The sequence below is a fragment of the Callithrix jacchus genome, chromosome 1, assembly GCF_049354715.1.
Source record: "Callithrix jacchus isolate 240 chromosome 1, calJac240_pri, whole genome shotgun sequence".
Taxonomy (NCBI): domain Eukaryota; kingdom Metazoa; phylum Chordata; class Mammalia; order Primates; family Cebidae; genus Callithrix; species Callithrix jacchus.
Genome location: NC_133502.1, coordinates 18,641,370 through 18,657,482, shown reverse-complemented (window position 1 = coordinate 18,657,482; position 16,113 = coordinate 18,641,370). Strand labels below are relative to the sequence as shown.

Sequence of the window (16,113 nt, the reverse complement as noted above, 5' to 3'; positions counted from 1 at the left end):
GTTCCTGTTAAAGTGCCCCATTTGTGTACCTACAGCCCAAGGAGGCCTGAGGAACCTCAAGAGATTACATATATAGATAGATAGATGCCTTTATAATACGTAAAAAAAAATTTTCTTTTTTTTTAGAAAGAAAGAGAAAGAGAAAAGGGGGAGAGAGAACAGGAGTCTTGCTCTATGGCCCAGGCTGGAATGCAATCTAAAAGTAGGTATTAAAAACCACTTTTATGCTGATAATTGTGCTTAACAGCAGAGACAGGAAGGAATAAGGAAAGAAAATAACAAACAGCCAACCATTATTTCATTTAAATCTGTGAAATGCTGTGCAAATGCTGAAGAGTGATTTGCTTCCATTTATGTGGTCACTTTCAAAATAGGTGTAATGTGATACTAAAAAAAAATGTGTGTTCTGTGGACCTGGGGTGAAGAATTCTATAAATATTCACTGAGTTTACTTGTTCCAGGTCTGAGTTCAAATCATAAATGTCCCTGTTAATGTTCTATCTCGTCGAGCTGCCAAATATTAACAATGTGGTGTCAAAGTCTCCCGCTATTATTGTGTGGGAGTCCAGGTCTCTTTATAAGTCATTGAAAACCTGTCTTATGTATCTGGGTGCCCCTATATTGGGTACATATATATTTGTGATCATTGACTCCTATTGTTGCATTGATCCTTTTATCATTATGTAATGTTCTTGTTTCTTTTAGTCTTTGTTACTATTGTAGTCTATTTTGTCAGAGATGAAAGTTACAACTCCTGGTTTTTTTTTTCCTCTCCATTTGATTGGTGAGTCTTCCTCCAACCTTTTGTTTTGAGTCTTTCTGTGTCCTTGCTTATGAGATGGATCTGGATATAGAGTGCTGATGTGTTTTGACTTTTTATTCAGTTTGCGTGTCTGTGTCTTTGATTGGTAAGTTTTTGGGATGACTGATACTGGTTGTTCCTTTCTGTGTGTAGTGCTTCTTTCAGAAGCTCTTGTAAAGCAGGTCTGGTGGTGATGAAATCTCTGAGTGCTTGCTTGTTCACAAAAAAATTTATTTTTCCTTCATTTATAAAGCTTAGTTTAGCTGGATATGAGAAACTGGGTTGCAAATTCTTTTCTTTGAGGATATTGAATATTGACCCCCACTCTCTTCTAGTTTGTATGGTTTCTGCTGAGAGATCTGCTGTAAGTCTGATAGGCTTCCCTTTATGGGTAACCTGACATTTCTCTCTAGCTGCCCTTAGAATTTTCTCCTTTATTTCAACCCTGGTGAACCTAACAATTATGTGTCTTGGGGTCACTCTACTTGAAGAATATCTTTGTGGTGTTCTCTGTATTACCTGGAGTATTGTCCCACCTTACTAGGTTAGGAAAGTTTTCCTGAATAATATCCTGAAGAATATTTTCCAGCTTGGATTCATTCTCTTCATGACATTCAGGTACACCTATCAAACGTAAATTAGGTCTTTTCACATAGTCCCATATTTCTTGGAGACTTTGCTCATTCCTTTTTACGTTTTCTTCTCTAATCTTGTCTTCTCATTTCATTAAGTTGGTCTTCGACCTCTAATATCCTTTCTTCTGCTTGATCAACTCAACTTTAAAAACCTGTGCATACTTCTCTGAGTCCTCCTATAGTATTCTTCAGTTCCATTAATTCACTTATACTCCTCTCTAAACTGTCTATTCTCATTAGGATTTCGTCAAACCTTTTTTCAAAGTTCTTAGTTTCTTTACATTGGGCTAGAACATGTTCTTTTAACTCACAGAAGTTTCTTATTATCCACCTTCTGAAACCTAATTCTGTTATTGGAATGCACTCATTCTCCATCAAGCCTTGTTCCTTGTTGATGGGGAACTGCGATCCTCTGTAGAGGGAGAGGCATTCTGATTTTGAGTATCCTCGCCTTTTTACGCTGGTTTCTTCCCATCATTATAAATTTATCCACCTGTCGTCTTTGTAATTACCAACTTTCAAATTAGGTCTCTGAGTGGACATCCAACTTGTTAATTCCCAGCACCGAAATCTGAGCAACCCACTGAGCTGGCTAAAACAGCAGCGTTAAGATTCTTGGTGCTTTTCTGTCCGGGAGTCTCCATTCTGGCTTCTCTCCTGAATCCCTTCTTCAATCAGCTGAATGGGCGACTCTGCCTTCATGGAGCTTCAAACGTCGACCAAAAGGGGACCCAGTCCCGTTTACTCTGCACCGAGCACCGCCACGCCAGCTGCAAGAGTCACGCCGGCAACCCGTGGGGCTCCTCCGCTGGGAATCTCCTGGTCCTTGAGCAACAAAAATTCGTCTGAAAGTGTGGCATCCTCTCGTTCTCTGCACTTTCACTGGGAGCTATAAGCCTGAGCTGCTAGTAATCAGCCATCTTGGATCTCTCTAATACATAAAATTTTTAAGCAACCATCAAATATATGTGAACTGGAATTTATAACCCACATGATCAAGTTCAGATTGCATTTTAACAAAATTTTTTAGTTGTCTGCTTACATATAGCACACTGTGCTAAGTACTGTATGGGATGATAAAGATGTTTTAAACATAGTTGTTTTATACACCAAACACAATATTTCATTGACTATATACTTGCATACATTCATATATAACAACTCCCCTCCAGCTTTAACTTAGATTAGATGATTTAGATTTTCGGCATCTCTAGACAATCAAGTCACTGCCATCAACCGTGTAAATCATTTTAAAATGCCAGAAAGCTGCAAAGCAAATTGTTGTCAAGAAGCTAATGCACTTCACTCTGAAGAAAAAGAAATGGAGTCGCCATTGAGTCAGAGGCCGTGAGCTTAGTATGATGTACAAATTTCAGGTTACTGACCTGAGGTTTAGTTACCTGCATTCTTTTGGTAACCAACAGCATAAGAAGTGACAACTGACAGCAAAGGACAAGATGAAAGAAACAAAACACTACTACAGTCCTGTGTCCTTGATTGACGTGAATGGGCTGAGACACCTCCACAACCCCGAGGGCAGCAAACATCAAAACATGTCAGTTCAATGTCTGATGTTCAGCTAATGTTTGAGTCATCAAAAAGGAGGTAAGCTAGGTTCTGTCTCTTACAGTAACCAAGAAACACGTAGATAAAACACATTTACAATTCCCATAATATTTTTTAATATTGCCAGTAACCATTTGAAGACTAAAACACTGGAACATTCCTCACAGAACTATAGTTTGGAGATCTAGACTATCTGGCCAGAGTTAAACAGTAAGATAGAGATAAAACCAAAATGGGGCTCAGCATGGTGGCATATGCCCATAATCCCAGCTACTCAGGAGGCTGAGGTGGGAGGATCGCTTGAGCCCAGGAGGTAGATGCTAGCTTGAGCAATGTGAGACCCAACCTTAATAAAAATATTCTTTAAAAAAATCATGACACTTTAGGTTCTGATACCTGCCTGTGATAATGAAGAGGAATGAGAGTTTGAGAACTCGATGGAACCTAAACAGTCTTTTCATCTCCAGCCTCACAATTTGCAGGTAAACTCATTGAGATCTAGAGAGATAAGTGACTTGCTCAAGGTCACAATTCAATGATGAGTAGAATCGAGACAAGCATACAGGTTCCTGATCAGCTCTCCTCAAAACCATCAAGGTATCCAAGGACAAGCAAAGTCTAAGAAGCTGTCAGAGATTGCAGGAGGCTAAGGAGTCATGATAACTAAATATAAAGTGGTGTTCTGGATGGGATCCAGGAATGGAGAAAGGACATTTGGGGGAAACTGATGAAATCAGAATATAGTATTGAGTTTCATTAAGAATAATGTACCTAAGCTCACTTCTTGCTTATAACAAATGTATCCCAGTGATATAGGATGATTGCAATGGGAAACATTGGATGAGAGACATGAAGGAATTCTCTGTACCATTGTTACAACTTTTCTGTATGTCCAAAGCTATTTTAAAATTAAAAGCTGATTTAAAACAAAAAGTTCTACTTTTAAATTTAAAAAAAAAATTACAGGTTTCAAGGATTCTTCCCATCAAAACATGTTGTCTCTTTTCTAAGATAGCTGAATGGGACTTCCATCCCATAAACTAAAAACTGTCATTGAATCTCTGTTCACAATAGCCATGCTATTAATATTTGACTGCCTTCATCTCAGTAAGAGTAAAGAAATTAGCCAGATAACCCACAATAAGCAAACGTACAGCTTTCAATACCTGCAGCAGGTATTTTAAGCAACTGTTGCCACATACATTTCCATTTGAGAGATATAATGAAGGGAATGTATATCCTACCCTTAACTGCTGGGAACAAAAGCATCAAAGAAAAATGGACACAAGCTTGTGCACATCTACCTTTTCAACTTTTCAAACACGTGTTAAGAACCTACTATGTGTCTGAACTCTGCCTTCACTTCAAGTACGCTAAATCCATAAATGTACATGGCTCAGACTCTCAAAAGGATGACCTCGAGTCTTCTAACAGTGCCTATGAAATTTAATAATTGGGAGACTAACACCAAATCTCATTTATTGCTGCTTTAAATGAAATAGATCACAGTTAATAAAAGCCTGCAAATTAAAGTAACCCAACAGTCTTAACTAGCAATTAAAATGACTCTTTTTTTTCTATAAAAGGTGAAACCGTATGCTGGAGCAGATTTTTTGTCATGTATGAGATTAATGAACAGTTTGGCTCAGCAGGGAATAATTCCAGTTCATACTGAAGGATCAGTTTCAGTATCAAAATCTTATTCTCTCAATGTCAGGATCCTTGATACCAATTACCTGAAGACACCTGGGCTCAAGAGCCATCCCTGTGAAAACATGAGCACAAGGTACATGTTCTCCTCATCCCTCCTACATGCCGGAATAGAGAGGGGGGAACTGAGAGTCCAGTATTATCAGGATTGTATTCAAAGCTTCAATTCCAACAAAACCTAAACTGAGTCTCACCCTCCTCACCAGGATTTGTGGGAGTATCCAACCCTGTAACAAACATAGGCAGGAACCAGGAAGCCAACTAGAGAGAAATGCACATGGCCTCATCTAATCCAGATCAGTGTCATAAGAACACGTTGGAAGAAATAAGATTAGTCCCAGGAAGTGCCAGTCATCTTTTAGGAGGGAAAAGGATAGAAGCCCATGAAGCCGGACACAAGGTACACATGATATTAACCCGAGAGCATTCAATACCTTGCAAGCTTAGCTGTTTGGAACACTTTTTCCCAAACTCTTTGACTCGCCTCAGTGTCTTCACTGGAGTAGGTGGAAAGGGAGTGAATAGAGATACTGGTAGTTCCATGCCTGGTGGGAAAACAGAAAATCATTACTGATATCAGAGGACAAAAAGCAAGGTAGAAAGAAAGATAAATCTATTAGGTAGGTAGGTAGGAAGGTAGGTAGGTAGGTAGGTAGGTAGGTAGGTAGGCAGATAAGTTGGCAGGTAAGTAGGTAGGTAGGTAGGTAGGTAGATAGGTAGGTAGGTAGATAAGTTGGTAGTTAAGCAGGTAGGTTGGTAGGTAAGTAGGTAGGTAGGTAGGTAGGTAGATAGGAGGTAGGTAGGTAGGCAGATAAGTTGGTAGTTAGGTAGGCAGATAAGTTGGTAGGTAGGTTGGTTGGTAGGTAGGTGGGTAAGTAGTAGGTAGGTAAGTACATGGATGGATGGATGGGTCAATGGATAGATGGATGGATGGATAGATGGACTGACTGACTGATTGACATGGTTTGGATCTGTGTCCCCATCCAAATCTTATGTCGAATTGTAAACTCCAGGGTTGGAGGTAGGGCCTGGTGGAAGGTGATTGGACAATGGAGGCGGATTTCCCCTGAGTGCTGTTCTTGTGATAGTGAGTCGTCATGAGATCTAGTTGTTTAAAAGTGTGTGGAATCTCCCTGCCCCACTTCCTCCTGCTCCTGCCGTGTAAGAAATGCCTGCTTCCCCTTTGCCTTCCACCATGATTGTAAGTTTCCTGAGGCCTCCCCAGAAGCAGATACTGCCATGCTTCCTGCATAACCCACAGAACCTTGAGCTGATTAAACTTCTTTTCTTCTTCTTATAAATTACCCAATCTCAGGTATTTGTTCATAGCAGTGTGAGAACGGATAGAGATAGATAGATAGATAGATAGATAGATAGATAGATAGATAGATAGACAGACAGATAGATGTATATTCTATATTTATATCTCAATTAAACTTATTTTCTTTATAAATTACCCAATCTCATGTATTTCTTCATAGCAGTGTGAGAATGGATAGATAGATAAATAGATAGATAGATAGATAGATAAACAGATAGATGCACTATATTTATATCTAAATGGCAATAGGTATGGCAGGGGCAGATGGATGGACAAGTAAATAATCAAAAGGAAAAAAAAGCAAAGACATACTTTGTAGACAACTTCGTTGCTCCAGTCACCAAAGTTTGAGCTTCCTAAGCATTATGTCATGTAATCCATCTGTGATGGGCATGACTATTTTGCCTATTTTATATATACAGTGTTGACACATTATCAGAGTTAGAGTTAAAACCCTTGGGTTTTCCACTACCCTACATTGTCTCTCATTCAAGGTCACAGTAAAAATTGGAAGACACTGTATTAGAGAATGCAAGCCATACAGACTGTCAGTGCATAATCACAAACTATGCCCTCAATGCATTTTAACACGTGCATTCCACCGAACACCAGGATAAAAAGGAAGGGAGAGCAAGCAATGCCTCCCCAACCCTTCTCCACTCGATGGTGAGCAGGCAAGAAGCACATTTCTATTCAGTATGGTCTCTCGCCACCTCTATTCTTTGCATCCCCCATAGTTCCCACATCCCCACCTCCCAGGAAGTTTTTTCTCCAGCAATTCTCCCACTTTAATGAATGTATAAATTGCCTAGGATTTTAAAAGCAGATTCTGGCTCAGAAGTGATGGAATCTGAGAGATTCCCAGGACCACACTCTAGATGACTAACCTCTATTGTATACCCTATTTTGGAGAAAAGCAAACCTTGTTAGACATAAAAATATATAGCATAGTTCTCCGGACACCGAGAACATTTAGTACACATTCTAAGCAGAAATGTGATCTGGACATGGGAGACTCGCACTATATGTATATTTGAATAAATCGCATCTGTAAGTCATAGAACACCCCCCGCACCCCGAGCAATTCCTTTCTGAATTACCTAGATACGGTTTTACACTAGTAAAAGCAAGGCCTGCACGGTAAAGAATAGATGCCATCCTGATGGTATTTAAATATATATTTACTTCTTATTCATGATCTTTCACCCATTTAATTTTCTCTGACAGATTATTCGGGTCACTTTTTAAATGAGTTTCAATGTTTCTAGGGCTGCAGCTCATTATAAAAATGTTCACAGCAGATAGAATCTTGCTTCAGCACTGCACTAGTTTAGAAGTGGCAGACACAGAAATCGGTATGCAGATACCGTACCATAAGCATTAATTTAGTATTATGTGGAAGGTTGATTGATTAATAAATACATAAGCCAGGAAGCCTAATTTAACTCTTAATTTCTTTTTTTAAAAATTTCTCAGAGGGAAAAATTAATCTGGAAGTGTTGATTGATTGAGAGCTTTAGCATGGTCTAGACAGCAATAGAAAATGACTATGAACCTGGGACTTTGCAAACTGCATCATTTGCAAAATAAACCTGATCAACCAGTTTCATCCCACAGTGATTGATGGTCAGAAAGGAAAGGCTGTACAGACCATGGAGGAGAAGAATACATAATCGTCTGAGGAAGCAGTGCACCCTGCAGAGTGGTTAAAGAAGACAGAATAAGTAAATATTTTTAGCTTAGGGATGGACATAAATGAAAAAACAACGCACTTGAAATTTTAAAAATTAATGTTTATTAGAGCACTCCGGTAAACAAGCAAATTGGAATTAGTACATTGCACTCTTAAGAATGTGCAGAATATAAATATATCTTAGCTGTTGTGGTCCCACTGTAAAGAACCAGCTTATACTCTTGCTATGATTAAAAGGTCACATTTAAAACCAAATGTTCTGTATCCAGATTTGAATAGTGCTGAATGTTTTTCTAAAAGCAAAGGACAACTTACTCATTGTTCTCTCTGTGAAGAGTAGCAATTAAGCTGAACAGTGCAATTACTTATAAATTAGACCTGTTTTCCTTTCTGGCTCATATGTACACAATGAGCATTAAGGTCAAGTTGCGAGCCCTAATCCTCAGAAAACTGACATCAGAATCATCAATCCTGTTAGTATTTAGGGTGCCCATGAAGGTGACATTTGGAAGGAAGAAAAGAAGGTAACATTGGAGGTCCTGCTGTAATAAGAACTGTTAAAATATTCTACCAGAGATTCTGACTGAAGATTCGTTGCTAACCCTTTGTTTTATTAATCCCATTTTATACATAAAAAGACTCGAGATTAAGGATGTTAAGAAGACTGGCCAGTGCTACAAAAACAACAGCTATTAAGCGGCGGCCCCTCATCGATGTTGGACTGTAGAGCATGATGTTTCTACAGAATGCATGGGAATGACCTGCGGAGCTTATTAAAACAGATTGCTGAGCCCTGCACTCCGAGTTTCTCATCAGGCAGAACATTAGTTTCCTATTGCTGCTGCAACTAATGACCATAAAGTTAGTGGCTTAAAAACACATAAATGCGTTATCTCCCAGATCTGTAAGTCAGAAGTTCAGGTACAGCACAACTCATCTGGATGCTCTACACCGAGCCTCACAAGGAAGAAATTAAGATGTCAGCAGGTCTGTCTGGGTTCCATTTTTTTTTTTTTTTTGAGACAAGGTCTCACTCTGTTGCCCCAGCTGGAATGCAGTGGCACCATCACAGCTCACTGCAGCCTTAACCCCCTAGGGTCCAGTAATCCTCCCACTTCAGCCTCCCAAGAAGCTGTGAATACAGGTGCATGTCACCATGTCACACTAATTTTTGTATTTTTTTGTAGAATCAAGGTTTTGCAATGTTGCTTATGCTGGTCTTGAACTCCTGGATTCAAGCAATCCTCCCATCTCAGCCTCATAAAATGCTGGGATTACAAGTGTGAACCACCACACCTGGCCTTGTGCTCTACTCTTTATTATTATTCTTTAATAAAGACAAGACCTCCTCACTCTGTTGCCCAGGCTGGAGTACAGCAACACAATCATAGCTCACTGTAACCTTGAACTCCTGGGCTCCAGCAGTCCTCCCACCTCAGCCTCCCTAATAACTGGGACTACAGGTGCACACCCCGAAGCCCAGATAATTTTTGTATTTTTTATAGACATGGGTTTTGCCATGTGCCCGGGCTGGTCTCAAGCTCATGGCTTCAAGCAATCTTCCCATCTCAGCATCCCAAAGTGCTAGATTACAGGCATGAGCCACTACATCCAGCCAGGCCTGTGTTCCATTCTGAAGGCCCTGAGAGGAACCTGCTTACAAAGTCATTCAGGTCGTTGCCTGAATTCGGTTCCTTGCAGTTATATGACCTGTTTTTGCTGGCTGCTGGTCAACGGCTGGAGGCTGGAAGCCATCTGCATTTTCTCATGCTCTCTCTGTGGCCCATCCAGCAAGCACAGTTCCACTCACACTTTGAATTTTCTTGACACTTCTGCTGCACCTCTCTGACACCAGGCAGGGAATGCTACCCACTTTTAAGGATTTACTGTAATTAGATTGGGCCCATGGAATAGTCAGGAATAGTCCTCCTGTCTTAAAAGTTTAGAAACTTTAATTTTCTGCCAAATTCCTGTTGCATGTGATATCGTCACAGAATCCAGGGATTCAGGAGTGAACATCTTTGAGGAGCCATTCCACCTGTTATAATGATCCTGGGCTGGGACCCAGAAATTTGCCTTTCTAACAAGTTTCTTTTATGTTAGAAGATTATCTATGATGCTGATGTGATGCTTCTGGTCCAGGGATCACCCTTGGAGGATGCCTACAGTAGCTGCTCCTACTTCAAGTGCAGTTCATGGCATCAACGTCGCCTGGGAGCTTGTTCTGCAGGACCTTGAGCCTCCTCTCAGATTTATGGGGGTAAAAAGCTGCAGTTTAACCAGATCCCCAGGTATTGGTGCACATTAAAGTCTGAGAAATATTGCTCTACAACAGTTAGAAACGGATAAGTCATGAGTAAATTATGTTTTATTTATTCTCAGGACCATTTAGAAAGACACAGTTCTTTATTGTTGCTGTTGTTGTTGTTGTTGTTTTGGTTTTTGGAGACAGAGTCTCACTCTTGTTGTCCAGGCTGGAGTGCAATGGCGCGATCTCAGCTCACCACAATCTTCAGCTCCTGGGTTCAAGCAATTCTCCTGACTCAGCCTCCCAAGTGCTGAGATTATAGGCATGCACCACCATGCTGGGCTAATTTTGTATTTTTAGAAGAGACAAGGTTTCTCCATTTTGGTCAGGCTGGTCTCGAACCCACAACCTCAGGTGATCTGCCCAACTCAGCCTCCCATTGTGCTGGGATTACAGGCATGAACCACTGCAACTGGCCTTGTCACAGCTCTTTTTTGGTTCAGTTATTGCCCTTTTTTGTTAGAGGGTGGAGGGAGGCATCTTACCTGTGAAGTTGAGAAAAAATTTCTGCACTGTCTCTTCAGCTGGCTTTAATTTACCCAGTCCCACACCCAATTTTAACACAAAAGGGGGCAATCTCCCCACAAACTCAGCCTTGACTATGTTTGGCATCCTCAAACAATCGCAAGCTAGATTTTGTTATTCACTGGGCTTTCTTGACCAGGACATCCTGTCTTTGATCACATCCTAGTTTGATAGAAATAGATTAAAATTGACTCTCAGATGGATTCTGGAAGGAACCACCACCCTGGCCATCCTCCCCGGGCAGAGAGAGAGTGAGTCCAACAGCAGCAGGATACTCTGCCTTGACTTCATCGCTGAGCATATTTCCCCAGACCTGAGAAGAGACTTAGCAGAATCTAAGGGCCCCAGAGGAGAATCAAATATCATTAACCATTTTATTGGGGATGTTATTGGTTTTCTGAGAGTTACCATTAGCGGAAAGTGACTGCAGTTAGAAGATATTGAAGAAGACTGAAGATTGTGTATTTAGCCTATGACTAAACACACAGTGAATTTCTACCTTTGCCTCAAAAATTCCTAAATGGAATTACTGAAACGTAACCACTAAGTATGCAAAGAGTGGGCTATGTTTCAAGATGTAGACATTACCTGTAAATTAACTATCTCAAATTCTCTCACTTTTTTGAATTTAAACTGAGAGAAGGAGAACAAAGAAGTGAAAATGAAAAGAAATTTGGAGTGATCTTAAGAACATAATGAGTACAGTAAAATGCCATCATTAAACGCTATTGGTAAAATACAAACCAACAAACAAACCTCTCTCTCTCTCTCTCTCTCTCTCTCTCTCTCTCACTCACACACACACACACACACACACACACACACACTCTTTCTCTCTCTCTCTCTCACACACACTCACACACACACACACACTCACTTTCTCTCTCTCTCTCTCTCTCTCTCTCTCTCTCTCTCTCTCTCTGTCTCTTATACTCACTCTATTCATTCCTTTTTAGCACACAGAGCTCCCTCCAGATGATAAGGTCCACAGTGCCTGCTGAAATCAGCTGGTAATTTCTGAAGAAGCACAAAGATTCACGTAAACCGTCTTGTTCCCAACACGTTCTTCCTATCCTTGCACTTGTTCCTTGATCAGATGATGAGACAGTCCTCTAAAACATTCAATAATAAAAGTCTTGTCATATATAGACAGGGGATGTCAGCAGCCCAAAAATGTTTAATGAGGTACCTGAAAATACAGCCAGATTACACCAGCAGAGTCAATAAGGCAACAGCCATTCAGGCAGGACATGGGACAAAAGCCAGAGGGGATAACTGCCCCCAAAACTTAAAGGGAAATATACTTCCCACTTCCCTGATCAATGCTATTCTCCCACCTCCATTTCTGGAAACTATTTACTTCAAGAAACACTTACCAAAAAGAACTCACCATTTCCTAAAATCTGAAGGTTTTTTGTCTTCTAAAACCACCTGGCAAAACAGCTGAGCTTTCCACTCATCACTGACACACCAGTGTTCTTTTCTGTCTGTGTGTACCGAGGGTGGAGGGAGAAATGGGAAAATGCCAGCTGAAGAGACAGTGCAGAATTCTTTCTCAACTTCACAGGTAAGATGCCTCCCTCCACCCTCTAACAAAAAAGGGCAATAACTGAACCAAAAAAGAGCTGTGTCAAGGCCTGGTGCAGTGGTTCATTCCTGTAATCCCAGCACGATGGGAGGTCACTGGACGAAATGTAAGATGACCTTTCACTAAATATATAGCTCGTTGGAGAGTAGAAGGGAGGCATGCAGATAATAAACCTAAACTCATTTTTCCCTGTAACTGGGCTCTGCACAATATCTGAATTCCTTTTAATAAACAGTGAGACTGTGGTGCAGCTCTTCTTTAGAGCCTACGAAATATTATTGGCATTTGTTTTGGATATTACTATTCAAAATGCTGCTACTGATTTAGTAAGTCTCTTCAAGGTTATAAAATAATCCCAGAATGAAGGAGAACATAGAGACAAGACAACTGAAAGCAAGATATAATTTCGAATTGGATCATTTTTTTCTCTAGCAGGTGTTACTGGGCCAACAGGTGAGCTTGAGTGGGACCTGAATATCGGATGTTAGTACAGCATCAATGTTAATTTCCCAACTCTGATGGTTGTATTTGGAAATAATGGCATTAAATGATTCAGAAAGAAAAAAGAGGAGGAGGAGGAGGAGGGAAAGGAGGAAAGGAAGAAGAAGTGGTTCTTTGTACTGTCCTTGCAACTTTTCTGAGTTGGCAATTGTTTTAAAAATAAATAAAATTATATAAAAGAAATCAATAAAATAAATCATTCAAATATCAATACTTGTCTTCTTTGGTGATTTCATTCACTTTCAAATCTGCAAAGCCTGCAACTGCTCCATTCATGGAATGGCCTTCTGCATCAAGCACTTACTGCTTCATGACAAATCACCCCAAAACCTGGTGGATTAAAGTAAAATCATCTATTTAGTTCATAATTCTATGGGTCAGAAACATTGAATGGGATCAGCTGTGCAACCCTTCTGGTAGGCTGGGCTGGGCTTACTCATGTGTTTGCAGGGAGCTGCCGGTCCCACTGGGAACCCTTGCTGCTGGGGGTTGCCTGGCTGTCAGCTGAGACCACAGAGGCAACTAGGCTGTGTATCTGTTATCATCTACCCACCGAGGCTTGGTTTGTTCCCCTGGCTGCACAAGGTTCTGAAAGCCCATAGGTAGTAAAATCAATGCACATCTTCAACACTGCAGCCTCCACTCTCCTCACAGGTGCTGCTGCCCGACTGCAAAGCAAGCCACATAGACAAGCCCAGGTCAATGCAGGAAGACCCCATCAAACTGCATCAATAGTGGGGTCATTGCAATCAAGCCACCACATTCCCAAATCTTTATTTCTGACTCTACCTTCTCATCCTTCTTAAACTGTCTTCTAGACATCTCTTCATGGTGTCCTACCTGAATTTCAAATTTCATTTGTATGAAATTCATCACACTAGAGCCAACACACCATAATGAATAGAACGAGACTTCCAATCGGCTCTGAGTTTGAATTCTACTTATTGTGAGATTTTGGTTTAAGCTACTTAAATCTCTGAGAATGGCTTCCTTCTATTTGCAAGAAAAATAATAATAAATATTTGATAGCGGTATTACAGGGATTAAACATGATAGTGTACTGTCAACCCTTAACACACAGCAGGCATTCGATAATTTTTTTTTGTTTTTTGCTTTTTGTTTTTGAAAAAAGAAAAGAAAGAGAAAAAAGGAGTGAAGGAGAGGAAGAAAGAGGAAGTAAAAGAGGGAGAGAGAATGGGAATATTGCTTTATTCTAAAAATGGGTATTAATAATGGCCGATCAATATTTTGTGTATTTAAAGTGGAGAGCTCTATAAATATTTATTAAGTTTACTTGTTCCAGATCTGAGTTCAAGTCCTGGTTGTCCTCATCAATTTTCTGTCTCGTTGAGTCTAAATCTCTTTATGGGTCTTATGTATCTGGGTGTTAGGATCGTTAGCTCTTATTGTTGCATTGATCCTTTTACCACTATATCTTTGTTGCTTCAAAATCTATTTTATCAGATACAAGAATTGCAACTCCTGCTTTATTTATTTATTTATTTATTTATTTATTTTTGCTCTCCATTTGGTTGGTAAGTCTTTCTCCATCCCTTTGTTTTGAGCCTTTGTGTATCTTTGGATGTGAAATGGGTCTGGATGCAGCATGCCATTAGGTTTTGGTTGTATCTTTTGATTGAGGGATTTAGTCAACTTAAATTTAGGATTACTGCCATTTGATGTTAACTGGCTGTTTTATCCATTCGTTTATATAAACTCTTCTTTATGTTGATGCTCTTTACTTTTTGGTATATTTTTAGAAAGGCTCATACTGGTTGTTTCTTTCTGTGTGTAATGCTTCTTTCAGAAGCTTTTGCAAAGCAGGCCTGGTGGTAATAAAATCTCTGAGTACTTGCTGTTCATAAAAGATTTTATTTTTCCTTCAATTGTGAAGCTTAGTTTGGCAGGATATGAAATTCTGGACTGAAAGTTCTGTTCCTTAAGGATGTTGAATATTGGCCCCCACTCTCTCATGGCTTGTAGGGTTTCAGCTGAGAGATCTGCTCTAAGTCTAATAGGCTTCCCTTTGTGAGTAACCTGACCTTTCTCTCTGGCTGCCCTTAGTATTTTCTCCTTCATTTCAACCCTGGTGAATCTGACGATTATGTGCCTTGGGGTTGCTCTTCTTGAGGAATATCTCTGTGGTGTTCTCTGTATTACCAGGGGTTGAATATTGTCCTGCTTTGCTAGATTGGGAAAGTTTTCCTGAATAATTTCCTGAAGAATATTTTCCAGCTTGGATTCATTCGCTCCGTCTCATTCAGGTACACCTATCAAACATAAATTAGGTCTTTTCACATAGTCCCATATTTCTTGGAGACTTAGCTGATTTCTTTTTATCCTTTTTTCTCTATTCTTGTCTTCTCATTTTATTTCATTAAGTTGGTCTTCGACCTTTGATATCGTTTATTCTGCTTGATCAATTTTGCTATTCAAACTTGTGCATATTTTGCTAAGTTCTCATGTTGTGTTTCTCAAATCCATTAGTTCATTTATATTCCTCTCTATATTGTCTATTCTTGTTAGCATTTTGTCAAACCTTTTTTCAAAGTTCTTAGTTTCTTTACATTGGGTTAGAACAAGTTCTTTTAACTCCCAGATGTTTCTTATCATCCACCTTCTAAAGTCTACTTCTGTTAATGGAACACAGTCCTTCTCCATCAGCGCTTGCTCCGTTGCTGATGAGGAACTGTAATCCCCTGTAGAGGAAGAAGGGTTCTAATTTTGGGTATTCTCAGCCTTTTTAGGCTGGTTTCTTCCCTTTGTTATAAATTTATCCATCTGTTGTCATTATAATTACCGCCTTTCTAATTAGGTTTCTGAGTGGACGTCCAGTTTATTGATTCCCAGTGCTGGAATCCAAGCAACCCACTGCGCCGGCCAAAACAGCAGCGATAAGACTGATGGTGCTCTTCTGCCTGGGAATCTCTGGTCTGGCTTTCTTCTTGAGTCAGTAATAAGCGGCTCTGCCTTCGCAGAGCTTCAAACATCGGTCAGAAGGGGAACCAGTCCCGTTTACTCTGCACGAAGAGCTGCCGCACCGAGGCACCGGCAAAACAGCTGCGCTGGCCACAAGAGTCGCGCTGGCGACCCGTGGGGCTCCTCCACTGGGAATCTTCTGGTCTGTGAGTGACAAAAATTTGTCTGAAAGTGTGGCATCCTCTCGTTCTCTGCGCTTTCACTGGGAGCTACAATCCCAAGCTGTTAGTGATCAGCCATCTTGGATCCTCCCTGTTAAAAAAGAAAAGAAATGCAAAAAGATAATTTTTTTTGTATTCTCCACCCATTACCTAGAAACATACTCCCCTTTTCAAATTTCTTTATTGACATGCTCTCACTCATCTAGGCTAATGTAAACACTGGGTCATTTTGACATTTTCCTTTTCCTTTGCCCATTTGTATTCAACCTGCCCACCTATGGGTTACGGTGAAGAATTACACTGAAGCACTTAACAAAGTGCTAT

General features: G+C 40.2%; 1 protein-coding gene across 9 annotated transcripts in view; it reads right to left on the bottom strand.

Annotated features, from left to right (window-relative positions):
* Window positions 1-9,214: 9,214 nt before the first annotated feature.
* The window catches only part of ERCC5 (ERCC excision repair 5, endonuclease), a 117,029-nt gene continuing 110,130 nt past the window's right edge, over window positions 9,215-16,113 (bottom strand). For 8 of the 9 annotated variants that reach the window (XM_054247789.2, XM_078327924.1, XM_078327818.1 and 5 more), the window contains one exon: window positions 14,428-15,880. The gene's annotated coding sequence lies outside the window, so the exon portion shown is untranslated. Of the gene's footprint in view, window positions 10,521-11,497; window positions 11,673-11,950; window positions 12,048-12,863; window positions 15,881-16,113 lie in introns of those variants that run through there. The other variant, XM_078327885.1, reaches the window with a different exon arrangement.